Source organism: Ctenopharyngodon idella, chromosome 3 (genome assembly GCF_019924925.1).
Source record: "Ctenopharyngodon idella isolate HZGC_01 chromosome 3, HZGC01, whole genome shotgun sequence".
Taxonomy (NCBI): domain Eukaryota; kingdom Metazoa; phylum Chordata; class Actinopteri; order Cypriniformes; family Xenocyprididae; genus Ctenopharyngodon; species Ctenopharyngodon idella.
In genome coordinates, this window is record NC_067222.1 from 53,612,234 (window position 1) to 53,627,077 (window position 14,844).

At 42.2% G+C, this 14,844-nt stretch overlaps 1 long non-coding RNA gene across 1 annotated transcript; it reads right to left on the minus strand.

Annotated features, from left to right (window-relative positions):
* Nucleotides 1-2,438: 2,438 nt before the first annotated feature.
* Nucleotides 2,439-4,549, minus strand: LOC127508987 (uncharacterized). Its single transcript, XR_007929070.1, has 4 exons — nucleotides 3,635-4,549; nucleotides 3,423-3,507; nucleotides 3,227-3,294; nucleotides 2,439-2,941 (listed from the first exon to the last, which is right to left on the minus strand). It is a non-coding gene; the product is annotated as an uncharacterized LOC127508987 (long non-coding RNA).
* Nucleotides 4,550-14,844: the final 10,295 nt, after the last annotated feature.

Here is a 14,844-nt window from a genome sequence, read left to right on the forward strand (position 1 = left end):
TGCCACAGAACATAGCCCTAAAACCAAGGCCTGACAAGAAAGAAGTAATAATTGCAAAGCGCTTATCAAGATTTGGACACTAATTTACTTTAAAATGTTATGAATCTAATGTACAATAACTATTACTCATGTTGTTTATAATTTTTCCTCATTTTTTTTTCTTATTGAGGTAACGACAGAATACACCATTGGTAAAAAAAAAAAAAAAAAAAAAATTCTTGTGCTAGTTTGAATATAGACCTTTATGGTACCCTACATCAGTTGCATTTACACATCAGTGACTGTAGTTATCTCAAATTTGTTTTATTCTTCCAAATAAACTTTTGTGTGAGACCTCAATAATAAGTATGTAGTGTTGATGTATATACAACCACAAATAACATTGAATATGAAAGTAACAAAAGTACAGCAATTACAGTAAGTAAACAAAAGATAAATACTTCTCAAGCCACTACAAATTATAATGTTTATCAAAAATGTAACATTGTAATTGCAATTCCAATTAATATTCCTACAAAAGACCAAAAGCCTCTTCTGCTTCTCTGAAGCCCACATAATGTCCTGATGGAGAAGGGTATGACTGTCTAATGGCACTCACAACACAGCAATCCAGAACCCTCCTGTTACGTCTTCCCAATCTCTCTCCTTTCAGCATCCAGTCCAGAACTAGCATGTATGCCACCAGACTGTAAAATAAAAAAAAAAGTGTGCATTGAAAAATATAGTTGTATTACATGTAATTATACTACATGCGATGCTTACTCTACTGTTAGGGTGCCACCAGGTCCTTGTGGCCTCGGACGGCGTCTCCAGTTTATTCTGGGCAAACTGAAAAACACCTCTAAAACGCTGTTGCTCAGTAATGGTGGAAAACCATTTTGTTCGGTGATGCAGTGAGATGGAGACATGAACTCACCAGCTGACTCACTGACTGATTCTAACGGCGGAATTGAAATGGTCCAGTCGTGGCAGCATTGAGATTCTTGCTCTGTTGGCAATGGTTGGCATTTGCCACATGTGCACCACATCTCATTGGATATTCTTGGATCTTGGATGACATGGGGTGAGTAAATATCAGGAAATTTTAATTTGAAAGTGAACTAATCCTTTAATACTTTTATGTCTACGGAAGAAGTTGTTCAAGACATCCAGGATCAAGTAAAAGAGACCGCTATAAACTGCTCATCTTCACAGGACCCAGACATTAAAAGTATAATACACACAGAAAAATCAAGGTACAGGAATGTACCTAAAAGAGTACAAATGCTTTGTCGCCCCAGCTGTACCCTAGCAGGGTACAGCAATGTACCTCTGAACACTGGTACATTTTTGTACCTTTTTGTTTGTACCTCTAAAAAAACAATTTTGTACCCCTAGTGATAGAAATGTACCTTTAGGTTATGGTTTAAAATTACATTCTGGTATTCTCCCAGAGCCTTTCAATAATATCCAGCCGAGCTGATTTGTCCTAAAAAAAATTATTATTATTATTATTACTACTACTACTGTTTTTTTTTTTGCATGGGAGGGACTCAATTCCTTCAGAAGCATTAGGCTTTGTGAGCATTTTGTTACCAGTTTTAAATAAAAAACAGAGGCAGTGCATTTTTTTTTTTTTTTTTTTTTTTTACACAATTTCTTTTAATCACAAAAGTAACAATTCTAAGTATAAAGCACAGGACATTCTCAATTCAGTTTTATAACTCTTATACTGGATATTCTGTACCCAACATTAACAAAATTCAATTAACATGTAGAATGTTTCAATTCCTTCACAATGGGAAATATATAAATATATGAACAGTACAAAATACAGAACATTAGCAACTCAAGTGTAATTCATATACTGGATATTCTGTATTAAACCTGTTAAAAAAAAAATATTTCAAATGAACAATGCATTTCAATTCCTTTTAAATACAAAACTGAAAGCATCAGGCCCAATGAGCAGTTCATTAATCAGTTTTAAATACTAAACTCTCAAGCATTTTAACACATCCTATCCCCTATTTTTTTTTAAACTTTTGTCCCATATGACAAAAATCTGCACAGAAGACTTGCATTAAACACAGTTCACCCAAAAACTTGAAATTCTGTAATTTACTCACCCTCATGTTGTTCCAAACCTACATGAATTCTTTCTTCGGCTGAACATAGAAGATATTTTGAAGAACGTTGGTAACCAGACAGTTGATGGTAGCCATTGACTTCCATATTAGAAAAAAAAAAGCAAGTCAATGGCTACCGTCAACTGTCTGGTTACCAACATTCTTCAAAGTATCTTCTGTGTTCAACTGAAGAAAGAATTCATGTAGGTTTGGAACAACATGAGGGTGAGTAAATGGCAAGTTTCATTTTTGGTTTAAGTATGACTGTAATGACAGGTATAAAGGGGGGGCAACAATTCTCTCTATTAATACTTGTACACCAAGCATCCTGTTCATATGACCTTGCCAAAAACCTGCAAGCATTTATATAAAATCTCAATCCAACATACAGTTTATCAACTGTATATGTGTCAAGCGATGTGTGGTCCAACTCATCTCCAGGTTTGAGCAAAATCCAGTCACTGTCTACTCTAACACGATGTGCATGAAAATGTGAATCAAAGGACAAGATCTTACTGCAAAGCATCCATGTGGTATCAATGTTAAGAACGTACTTGATCTGTCCAAACAGTCACTTTGCTAGTGAAACTCACTCTGCTTCCTTGTAACATTCAGGCGTTTTCAATACTCACTCCATCAGGTGTTAAGTATGGGTACTTTTTGACTACATCCTCCACAGACATTCCATTCATGATTTCTCGACGTCTCCAGGAGAATGTTCGTGCCATGCGTTCTTTGACAGTCGAGATGTCTGGATGCGTCTTCCGATACTCACTTTGTAGAACGTTCACATGGGCCTGGACAGACGTTGAATTCTCCCCAACACAAGTTTCCTTTGTCAGAACAACAGAAACAGATAATGTTTAGATTTTGACAGATAATGACAGAGACAGATATGTGAAAAGTCTGCACACTCATTGAACAAGGTGTTTTAGATAAAAAATAAATTACACTGAACTGCATGAACAATGAGACCTAATGTTCAGTCAGTGAAAGAGTGAAGTGTATGCAAAAAATATTTAAATGTCTGTAATATCTGACTTACATTGTCCTGCACTAAATGAAACGAAAGTGATTAAAAGTTGAAAAATAAATTATGCATATATCAGTGGGCTTACATATGCTACGCTGACAAGTGGTGCCATTCTGCTTCAAATTTCCACTTTAGAAACGTGTGCCAGGTGTGCTAGTAAAAAAACAAACAAAAAACACATTTGACTATTTGGCATATTCCAGCAAGTAAAGGTAAAATAACAATATCTTGTGCAATTATGTAGACAGATTAATCAATGGCTTAAAAACAATGCAACTTACATAGCCATTTCCCTCCTTATCTCTCAGGAAAGGGTATTTCACAATCAGTGCCTTGACTTGAATAAACTCTGCATTAGTTGGATACCTAGTACAAAGGCAGAAACAAACTCTAAATCAATCTCTTGGTTTTGTCCAACAGTCTTCATAGATTGGGAATTGATCTTAAGTAGTACAGTTGTAGTAGCAAAGGTGGTAATAATGGTTATACTTACAGGGTGTATTATGCCATCACTTCATACATCGCTCTTATTTCGTTGCATACTATTGGCACTGTGTAACACGGTTCCTTGATGTCAAGGCTTGCCTGGACATCTTTGGGAAAGGTTGGAATGACAGTCACAACAGGTGAGCTGCTTCAACACTGCAATACAAAATTACATCAGTAACCAATTGCGGGTTGACCCTATTGCATAAAAATAAACAATTCACCTCCAAGGTGCTCACACAGATTCTCATTTAAATAGCCTTTATTGTAGGGCAGTGCTACATATTAAAAAAACACCCATCATTACATCAGTGTTTCCTTATTATGGGCTCTTGAACAATGGACAGCATCAATATATTGCATAAATAAATGCATATGTATAGATTTAAGATTAATTTTATGAAATAATCAGACAATATCTAGTATTTTTTTCACCGTTTTCAAAAAAAAAAAAAAAAAAAAAAAAAACACATATACAAATGAGCAGACAAACTCTTATAATAACATTAAAATTTATACAATTTTATGTTGTTGAACGTTTACCAAAACGGCACCGCCATAATACTGCCCTTACCTTGGATCAGTGGAAGGATGAGGCTGGAGTTCTGCCGTAGACTGAGCGACTTCAACAATGGTTTCACTCTCCTTTTATTGGCATACAAACTGTTGAAATTTTAGTTGCTTTTTGGAGGAACCATCAAACAGGTAGCCAACCATTCACTGTCATTTTCTGAAAACACGGAAAATTACAACAGTTATAGACGAATAACTGTAAAACACAGACTTCAGCGTGCCCAAATGTGTGGGAAATTAAAGTTTAGCTTAACTCTATGAACGCCTACTAGCTAAACGAAGATAAACCCAAGACGGTGCGCTTATATTATTTATGAATGGGAGAAAGAGCAACGCGCAATAAGGCAGACAAGCCCAAACTTCTAAATAAAAACCAATCCCTGACTAATGAAGTTATCATTCACTGCAGCTGCCACAGAAGCGTCGGCCTCCGGTTGCTATAAAAACAGTCAGTGTCATGCGCGCTGTTTCTATAGCAAACGGAGCTCGTCGCACTCAATTTTTAATTTGAGAGTGTGTTCATGACCAATAGTATTTAAACAGTTACTAATATTTACCATAACTCCGATAGCATGTGAAGGCAGCATAAAAACGCTGAGCAAGAAAAAATATTTTTAAACGCTGTTTGAGCATAAGAAAAAACATTTATGGGACAGGTCATGTAAGATTTTGTTGCTGAATTTAAAAATGTTTAATTTGAGCAGATATCGATATTCCACAGCAGACGGCGCGAAGCGGGAAAATTGGGTTGCACTGCCCAAATCTGCAGCTAAATAGGCTAACGTTAAATGGCGATGTTAAGTGGAAGCATTTTACACGACTTACTTGACTAAATGAACAAAATAACTCTAAAATAACTCTGTGTAACCCAACTAACAACAAGCCATAACGTCCTTAGTGTAGTTAACGATAGTTTAAGTTATGCTTGTAAACGTTATCAGTAGCTAACAGTAGCATGCCATGAACACAAAAATTCAGATTCGGTTACTTACCCCTGGATTTCCTTGCCTGTTCTTCTTTAATCTGTATTCCAGCTTCAATTATTTTCTGAATTGGTTCATCCGTGGAAAAACTCGACAAAGATGGGCAATTAACCGAAATTTTCGCTCATTTCACACATGGGAGAAAGAACGTGCACTGTGCAACGCAATGGCAAGTAGATATTGCGCCTTCTAAATAGAAGAGCCAATGGCTGATTGGTAAAGTCATTGCGTCATCTCAGCAGCCGTTAAAAGCTCTGGTTGCTATGAAACAATGTTCTTTCAAAATAATCACGTGAGAGTGATAAACCCTTTCCACAAAGTAATACAGTCAACGACTTTATTTTATTTATTTTTTTTATTTATTTATTTATTTTTTTGGTAAATGTGCTGTTCACACAAAATAAATTTTACCAGTATTTTTGAAAAGGCCCTGTTCACAAGCAATTTACCAGTGTGTAAAAGAGGCCATATTCTTGGTATCTGAATAGACCTGGATATCATCATCCTACACTGATATGATATTGTAAATATCTCCAGTTATAATTTGCTTAAAAACAATGCAATATAAAGACTAGCTGAAATCCCAGCTGAGTTATTAATGAAACTTGTCTGTAGACATTCACAATTGGATGGAAATTGACCAGCCTTTTTTTCTTTAATAAACATCTCTCTGAAATGAAGATTTTGTGATCTCTGATTTGCTGCAAAATTTGCCTGTACCTTAAGCTTGTTAAAAGTACAATTGTGTACCTTTTGCTGTCAGAACTAATTTTGTACCTTTAAATTAAAACAAAGGTTCAAATTTGTCACCTTAAGGATCATTTTCTGTACCTTACAGGGTACTTTCGTGGCATATGTACCTTTAGGTACAGAAACGATACCCCTATTTTTCTGTGTGTAGAGCAGTCATTTCAGGAAATTGAAAACCCTTTCACCTTACTTAATTACATATCTAAATGAAACTCATATTTTACCAAAAAATGGGGAATTGTCCAGCCTGTGGAGAAAGTACTCGGGGTCAGATTTGACAACAAGAAAAATCGGACTACTGGATTATATGAGCAAGTTGCAGTCTGACAAGTTTGTGTATGTTCCAATTCTACAAACCTTAAAGAGCATTTTAATGCATCCAAACACCTCATACAGGTTTAAGTTGGGCATACCAAATAAAGATGACATTTACCCTGATATTGAAGATGGTACATAAAGAGTCATCCCCTATTTTCCACTGAAAAAACTGCACTTCAAATTCAACTGATTTACGATGATTTTGAGACTGCCAATCCATTGGGGTCAAAGAAGGGAATTCACAAATTGGGTGATATATATTTTATTTTGAGAAATTTCCCACCACAATTCAATTCGTCTTTAGCAAACATACATTTATGTGCAATTTTCCATGCCCAGGACATCAAAACATATGGATTTGATGCAATATTGGACCATATTGTCAATGACATAAAAGTCCTTGAGACCAGGGGAATAGAAGGTTGTGTGTGTGGAAGCATTGTCCAAGTAACAGGAGACAATCTAGGTTTGCATTGCATTTTTGGTTTTGTTGAATCTTTTAGAGCTCAGAATAGCTGCAGGTTTTGCCTAATTGAAAAGGACGATTATCAAACTGTGTTCTGTGAAGATGAGCCGAATGTAACTTTTGCGCACTAAAGAGACACACTTGCAACACTGCAAAGCTATTCAATCAGACCCAAAACTGCCCCATGTTTGTGTTGTGAAACGCACATGTTTGTTAGACATTCTGCAGTACTTCAGTGTATCAGACAATTTTTCTGTAGACATACTGCATGATGTTTTAGAGGGAGTTGCACAGTTTGAATTAAAACTTGTTTTGCGTTATGTACAAGAGAATTTTTTGACAGCAAAAGAGATGGCAGATTGCATTCATTTAACTATGGGTACATGGAGAGGAGAAATCGACCTCCTGCTGTAAAACTGGATGATAAGAACAATGATTTGGGCACTAATATTTGAAGACATTGTGCCCAGAGATGATAAATATTATAGTAAACACTGTATTTTCTCCTATTTTAACTGAGGGCCTTACTGTTTATTTAAAACACTTAATTGCTGAACATCACAGGCTGTTCAAGTGTTTATTTCCAGAAAATAATTTACTGCATAAACGTCATTTACTGATTCACTATCCGATGTATATGAAATATCGGGCCTATTGTTCACATGTGGTCCATGCAATATGAGTCACAATTTCTTCAAGACGCAACAAAAATGTTTCAAGAACATCACTCTGACACTTGCAAAAAAAAAGAAAACACTTGCATGGCATATAACTGGGAAGACTTCAATCATGACTTCAACCATGCTTGGATAGAATTACTATTCAAGTCATTTAATAAGATCCATGGAAATAGTAGAGAATCAATGGACATTGTAATATAATGACACAGGATAATTTTACAGGTTGCACATGAATCTTATGATATGAGAAAATTATGCTGCTGATGTAATTTTTTTATCTTAAATACTAGGGGCTATTGAAATGATTAACGTCAATCATAAGTAGACTGAATGCTCTTGCATTCTTAATGTTGCTTATAGGTTTTGTCTGAGTGGCGTGCACTTAGTGCAAGTCAAGACGAGGAATACCTTTCAAGGCTGCGAGCTGACCAAGACAGAGTTAGCAATTACAGCATGTATTTAAAACTTTTTTTTCTGTTTGTTTATACATGAGTTCATGTGTTTGCATGCGAATTTGGCCATTTATTCAACCACAGGACCAGGCACAACGCAGAGAAGCAATTATGGAGAACAGACACAAAGAGGCATGCGACTCATTTGGTGTTTAGTTTAACCAATCATAGACTGATTTATTTTTCTGTGCTTTCTTGACAGGCTTTGGAAAGAAGGCATCTCAGTTTGAGCAGTCTGGCTGAGCCACAGGATGGCATCCCACTTAGAGCTCTGAATCTTTGGGTAGACAGCGATTCAATTTGATTCACGATTCATAGGTGTTCGATTCGATTCAAGAACGATTTTTGCAAATTCAGAAAGATTCAATTCGAGATGATTCACATTAAAATTCGATGCGATTCGATTAATTTGATTCGATTCTGCATTTTAATATGCATTTATAGGGATATTGAAATGCTTCCCTCAACGTGTCTTAGTCAGGGTGCGAATTACACAGCGGCCTTCAGGAGGTCAGAGAGTAAGGGCAAAAACAAACAAACAAACAAAAAAACCTTTTGTCCATTATTAATGTTAGTTCATGTTAGTTCTTAATGATGGTACATAACTTTATTTCAATAGCCTATAAAAATTGGCATTTGTAGAAATTTACATAAGCCAAAACTTTAAAAGGGCTTTAAAAGTGTTGTTAGGCCTAGTTCATGTTAAATATAGTGGAGGATAGTGTTAAAGGCTACACAACCAATGTGTTCCAGGTACATTAAACATGCTTACATGGAGAGACTATCATGCACTTTCCCAACTAATCCTAAACTAACTTTTCTTCAAGGAATAGTTATAAAATCCCTCTTTGTTCTCTTTATATGGAACATTTTCCTTATGGTAATTCTGAAAGAAAACGCGCTGGGTTTCTACTGTTGCTATGGTAACGAACGCAACTGTAACGCGTATCTGATAGATAAACCGCGTGCTCTTATTTGAGTGTTGTTAATGTTGTAGTTATTTCAGCAGTTTCCTTCGTACATTCAGTTTAACGACATTAAGTTCATAATTTCATTTATCATTCATTGAACTGTGCGTATGCATTTAGACACTTACATTATGTGTTTGCTCCGTCCATGCAATAAATGCACGCCTTGAAACTGCTCAGGTAATGTCAATGAACCATTTCCGACGTTTCCACGCGATAAAAGCGTTTTATTTCATCAACAGTGACCGCGCAATGACTTGGCAGCTTCATCAATGGCTTGAGCAGTTTGACTCAGGACTATTGCTGTCTTAATAGAGAGCTGTCATCTGCTCATGTGAATAGCAGTGGCCGTCCTGAGGAGAGCTCAAACGTGGGCTTCTCAATGAGAGCTACGGACTGAGCGCGAGCGCAATCCAGTGAGAGGCGGTAAAGAGTGCAGCCGCGCGTCCCTGTGAAGGAGAGCTGTGAGAGAGGGCGCAAAATGACGGCGCACTACGTCTCCATCAATTCGCGCATGTTTAATGTTTACATATTTTAAAGCACTGAATCACTATAGAAATGCGATTAATCCGATTCTTAGCATTTTACATCGATTATCGACCGAAATAAACGATTCACGATTCAAAAAACATGTTTCAAGATCGATGCATATGCATCGTCAGGATTTGTAATCGATGCATCGAGAAAACGAGGTACCCGAAAGATGGTGAACTATGCCTGGGCAGGGCGAAGCCAGGGGAAACTCTGGTGGAGGCCCGCAGCGGTCCTGACGTGCAAATCGGTCGTCCGACCTGGGTATAGGGGCGAAAGACTAATCGAACCATCTAGTAGCTGGTTCCCTCCCATAAATATAAGCCGGAGATCGTGGGGCCAGTGCAGTTACCAGGGTACCTCAACGTTATTACAACCAAGCGTTGGGTAACTGCCTCGGCTAGTGGTCGACTGGTCAACACACGGTGCGGCAGAGTGAGTCGAGAGTCAGGACCCCAGGGTATGGGCTATTCTTGAGTCTTGCCAAACTCTCCATCTTGAGCCCGATAACTGTGGCTGACATAGAAGGCAGTGGTGGGTGAAACTTGGTTTGCGCTATATTACTCAAACAGCGGCACCAAGGACTGACGACTCCAAGCCTTAGTGGACATAACGATCAATCCACAACTCGACCCACCCTCTGTACTTTTGGGCGCTCCATGAAGACGAGTCTGATGGCTCAATTTTTCCAGCCATTGGCGAGATGGCGCACGATGAAGGTTCGGTGGCGTAGGTATCGGAGGGCGACCTGGCACCGCCGGGGGACGGACTGACTGGTAGACAGGACTTCAGCGAGAACAGACAATGATACAGAGATTCCCAATGGCACGGCGAAATGGCACACCCTGGAAAGGGTTTATCCTCTTAACAAATATGTCTGGTCGAAATAATCGAAAACTCATGCCGGAAGGTACGTCGCCCGGTTTAACAAGGTGCCCTGCGGGAACTTCGGGATTGGGTTCCTGCAGTAGGACAAGATCCCCTCAGAGTCCCTTGGCCAAGGATGTTGGAGGTGGAGGTGGCCATTTGGTTGTTGGATTAGAGCCCGGTTATAGACTACGAGATTGCTCGGTGACGCTGACTCGGCTCCACGGAGTGCGAGTAGGGGACAGAGTCCCGAGCGGAGAGAGCGCAGTACATGGTCCTCTCGGTAGAACGAGCTCTGCCGTAGAACCTCCGGACACAGAGGAACTGGTCATTGCCCCAAGGGGTGGCCCCGCTCAGGCCATTACCCCAGCGAGTGCGGCACGAGATGGGGACACCGGAGTGGTTGTGTTACTGCCACTCCAGGACTTCACTTGTGCCTTATGTGGCGTGCCGGCAAGTGCAGTGGCATGGGTAGGAAGGCACTTCAAATCCTGCCACGCAAAAGTACTTGTTAGATACAGTTGTAGGTTGTGTGGAAAAACCTCTCATTCCGGGCATTCCATAGCTTGTCACGTCCCTAAATGTCGAGGTCCGAGGGTTGCTGCACCGGCTGGTGCAGTGAGATGCGAGGGATGTGAGGCTAGTTTTGCCACGGAGAGGGCGCGGAGTATACACGAACTACACGTCCACCCAGACATTCGCAACCGTAAGAGGATTCAGGAAGGGCGTAAACGGGGTAATTCTGCTTCTCAGCAGACGGCAGGTGAGGCAGGAGCTCGAACGGCTCTGGGAACCAACAGGGATTCCTCCCCGGATGGGGGGGGTCCCGCAAAAAGGCTTAGATCCCTAGCTGCAAGGGATAGTGAGAATCCGTCTGAGCCTGTGGCGAGTTCATCACTTCCTCCTAACCAGCCCAACCTACCAGAGGGTGGCCTTCTTACGCTCCTTAGGAAGGAAGCCCGTAAAATGGTAGGTGAGGTGGGGGATGATGGCACGGATTATTCTCACGTGCTTAAAGCTTGGTTGGATGGCTGCGACCAGTTACCTGAACTGGTCGAAGCGGCAACGCAGAGGATGCTCCAGGGATGCGTCCCGGGGCGAGGGAGAGTTCCAAGCCGACAACCTCGGACGAGGTCTAGGCAGCCCTCGAGCAGCAGGTGGCGCAGACGATACCTTGCCCGACGTCGAGCGTTTCACACCTGCCAGCTCAAGTTCAAAAGGGACCCGGCCCGCTTGGCTGAGGAGATATTAGATGGGAAGGTGTATGGCCGATGTACAATATCTCCTGACACAATATACCAGTCGTTCCGGAATAAGTGGGAGCTGCCCCCTCCCTACTGCGGGCTGGGTCGATTCAGTGCAGAGGTGAGTGCTAACAACACTCACCTCGTCGGAACTATCTCTCAGGGTGAGATCCAAGAAAGCCTCCGACTAACTTTGAACGCTTCCGCGCCGGGCCCAGATGGGATCGAGAAACAGGACATTCTCGATTGGGACCCCAGGTGTGAGACCCTCACACGCCTGTTCAACATGTGGTGGTTCACTGGAATCGTGCCTACCCGCCTGAAGAAAAGCCGTACAGTGCTAATCCCGAAGACATCTGACCCAGGTGCGGTGATGGAGATTGGTAACTGGAGGCCAATTACCATCGGGTCGATGTTTTTAAGGCTCTTCACTAGGGTGATAACTAAACGAATGATGGAAACGTGTCCGATTCACCCTAGACAAAGGGGGTTTCGTCCTACCCCTGGGTGTGCGGAGAACATAGAGGTACTGCGGGGCCTCATCCGCCACTGCAAAGAAGAGCGCAGCCCACTCGCAGTAGCATTCATCGACTTTGCACAGGCGTTCGATTCCGTCTCCCATGAGCACATCCTGTCGGCTCTTGGGCAGATTAAAGTGGATCCCCATATGGTAGGTCTGATCCAGCAGATCTACAAGGACAGTACGACCAGTGTCGAGGTCGGGGCTGGGACCACCCCTGATATAAATGTGAGGGTTGGTGTCAAGCAGGGGGATCCGCTCTCCCCCCTGCTTTTCAACCTTGCCATGGACCCCCTCATCCATGGTCTCGAAAGATATGGCAAAGGGTACACCGTAGCGGGTCACAAACTAGTGTCACTCGCATTCGCGGATGACCTAGTCCTGGTGGGAGGATCTTGGGGTGACATGGCGCACAACCTAAGCCTTCTTGACTCCTTTTGTCAGAGCACGGGCCTCAGAGTACAGCCGGGTAAGTGTCGTAGTTTCCTTCTGAGGCCCTGCAGCGGCTCCTTTTCGGTTAATGACTGCGTCCCATGGGTTCTGGGAGGCAGGACCCTGCAATTAACCACCATCGATGAGACGGTTAAGTATTTGGGCATTAAGGTCAACCCTTGGGTTGGGGTAGTACGACCTACGATGGTGGAGGCTCTAGACAACTGGTGTCGCAGTATCGGGAAAGCGCCCCTTAAACCCTCTCAGAGGGTGGTCCTCCTTAACCAGTACGCGTTGCCTCGGTTATTCTATCAAGCTGACATGGGGGAGGTCAGTGACGGTGTACTCCGAGCCATGGACGGGAAGATCAAGGGGACAGTTAAGACATGGCTGCATCTGCCGCTGTCCACTTGCGATGGGCTAATATATGCAAGGAACCGGGACGGAGGCCTGGGGATTTGTAAGTTCACTCGACACATCCCGTCCATGCAGGTGAGGAGGCTATTCCGCCTTGCTCACTCGTCAGATCCGGTAGTCCGTTCCGTAATGAGAAGTTCCCATGCACAATCCAAGTTCGAGAGGGCCTGGCGAAGGGCCGGTGGTACGGCCGGTAATCGTCCGCTGCTCAGCGACGATGTTTCGAACGCAAGAGGAGACACCACCGACCCGTTGACGCCCATGTGTCCAGTTCCGTGTGACTGGAGGGCGGAGGAATTCCAAAGATGGACAGGGCTGCCAACTCAGGGTGTGGGGATAGCAGGCTTCAGGGGCTCGTCCGCGAGCAACGCGTGGTTGAGGAAACCCGCGTGTATGACCGAAAGGCAGTACATTGCGGCTCTTCAGGTACGTGCCGGCGTGTACCCCACCCAGGAGTTTCGATGTCGGGGCAGGAGCAAGATAGTTGCTGCCTGCCGTGGCTGTTCATACAGGATTGAATCCGCCTCACACATACTTGGGCAATGTCCAGCCATCCAGGGGGCTAGAATTGCCAGACACAACAAATTGTGTCGTCTCCTCGTGGTTGAGGCGGAGTCCCTCGGGTGGGAGGCTCGCCGGGAATGGTCGTTCAGGACCCCAAACGGGGACCTGCGGCGGCTTGACTTGGTGCTCATCCGTGGGAACTTTGCCTTGGCCATTGACGTAACAGTTCGCTACGAGTTTCGCTCTCCAGTTGCGGTGCAGGAGAAAGTGGACTATTACGGGCCCCATGTGATTCAGATGGCACGTGAACTGGGAGTTGGGAGGGTGCAGGTTTTTGGATTCCCTATCGGGGCCCGGGGCCTGTGGCCCTCCCGTAACAATACAGCATTGGCGGTTATGGGCCTCGGGAAGGAGAGAGTGGGGACTTTCTCTCGGCTGCTGAGTCGGAGATGCCTCTTGTACTCGTTGGATATGTTGCGGAGTTTTACCTCTTCCTTGAGGTCCAACTGAAGCGGACAAGGTTCGGGCGGGAGGACAAGGCTGAAAAAAAAAAAACTCCAATTAAAGTGTCCTGATGGCCATATCGTTAGGAGAAGATTTTACCTCACACACCCAATTCAGGTATTCAGAAATTGGGTGCACATATCAGAATACTTCATACAATTATTCCTAATTTACCAAAAATCTAACAATGTATAATTTGATTACTTTTAAAATGTATATTTTTACAAGGCATTGTCGTCTATTAATATCTTGTTCATTTCTTTTTTATATTGATAAACATGACACACCAATTTTTCACCTATTTGACTTTGTCGGCTTGGATGAGGGTGGGCCTAAACGGGAGTTTTTTCAGGCTATGATAGCTCTCAAGGAAAGCTTACAGGGCCACAGAATAATAAGAATCTGTCTCTGGATAGCTATGTTTAGTATTCATATATGCTCTTTTAACAAACTCAAATTATATATGCCTTTGTTTTAAAATGTAGATTTGAATTTATAATTGTTTTGTTATGCAAATACTTCCTAAACCCTTACCGATTAAAAAATCTCTTGTTTTTCAGCACTTTAATTTTTGCAGCATTACTGAGAGGTCTGTACCGAATATATGAAACGATTGCGGTGGCACTCGTGCCTGGAGGGTTGTTTCTTTCTTTCTTTTCTGAGAGGCTTTACCAAAACCTGTGCTCTATACCACCATTTTTACCCACTCTTGAAGAAATCACAGATACGAAGCTCTAGCATAAGTTCTGCCGGGAAGACTCAAATGTTACGTCACTTATTAGTTCAGATCTAACCAATCATTATCTAACACTTGGAGTATAAAAGATTGGTACTTACACATGTCTGAGTTCGCGGATGCTGACGCCAACCTTCTCTTCCATCCTCCCCACCACCACCAGGATGGTCCCTGTCCATACCTCCCAGGGGGTTGGCCACGCCCCTGCCTTCATCTTCAGGCAGGAAATGCAGTCCTCAACCCTCAGGATATGAACTACGAATGGGGCCTAC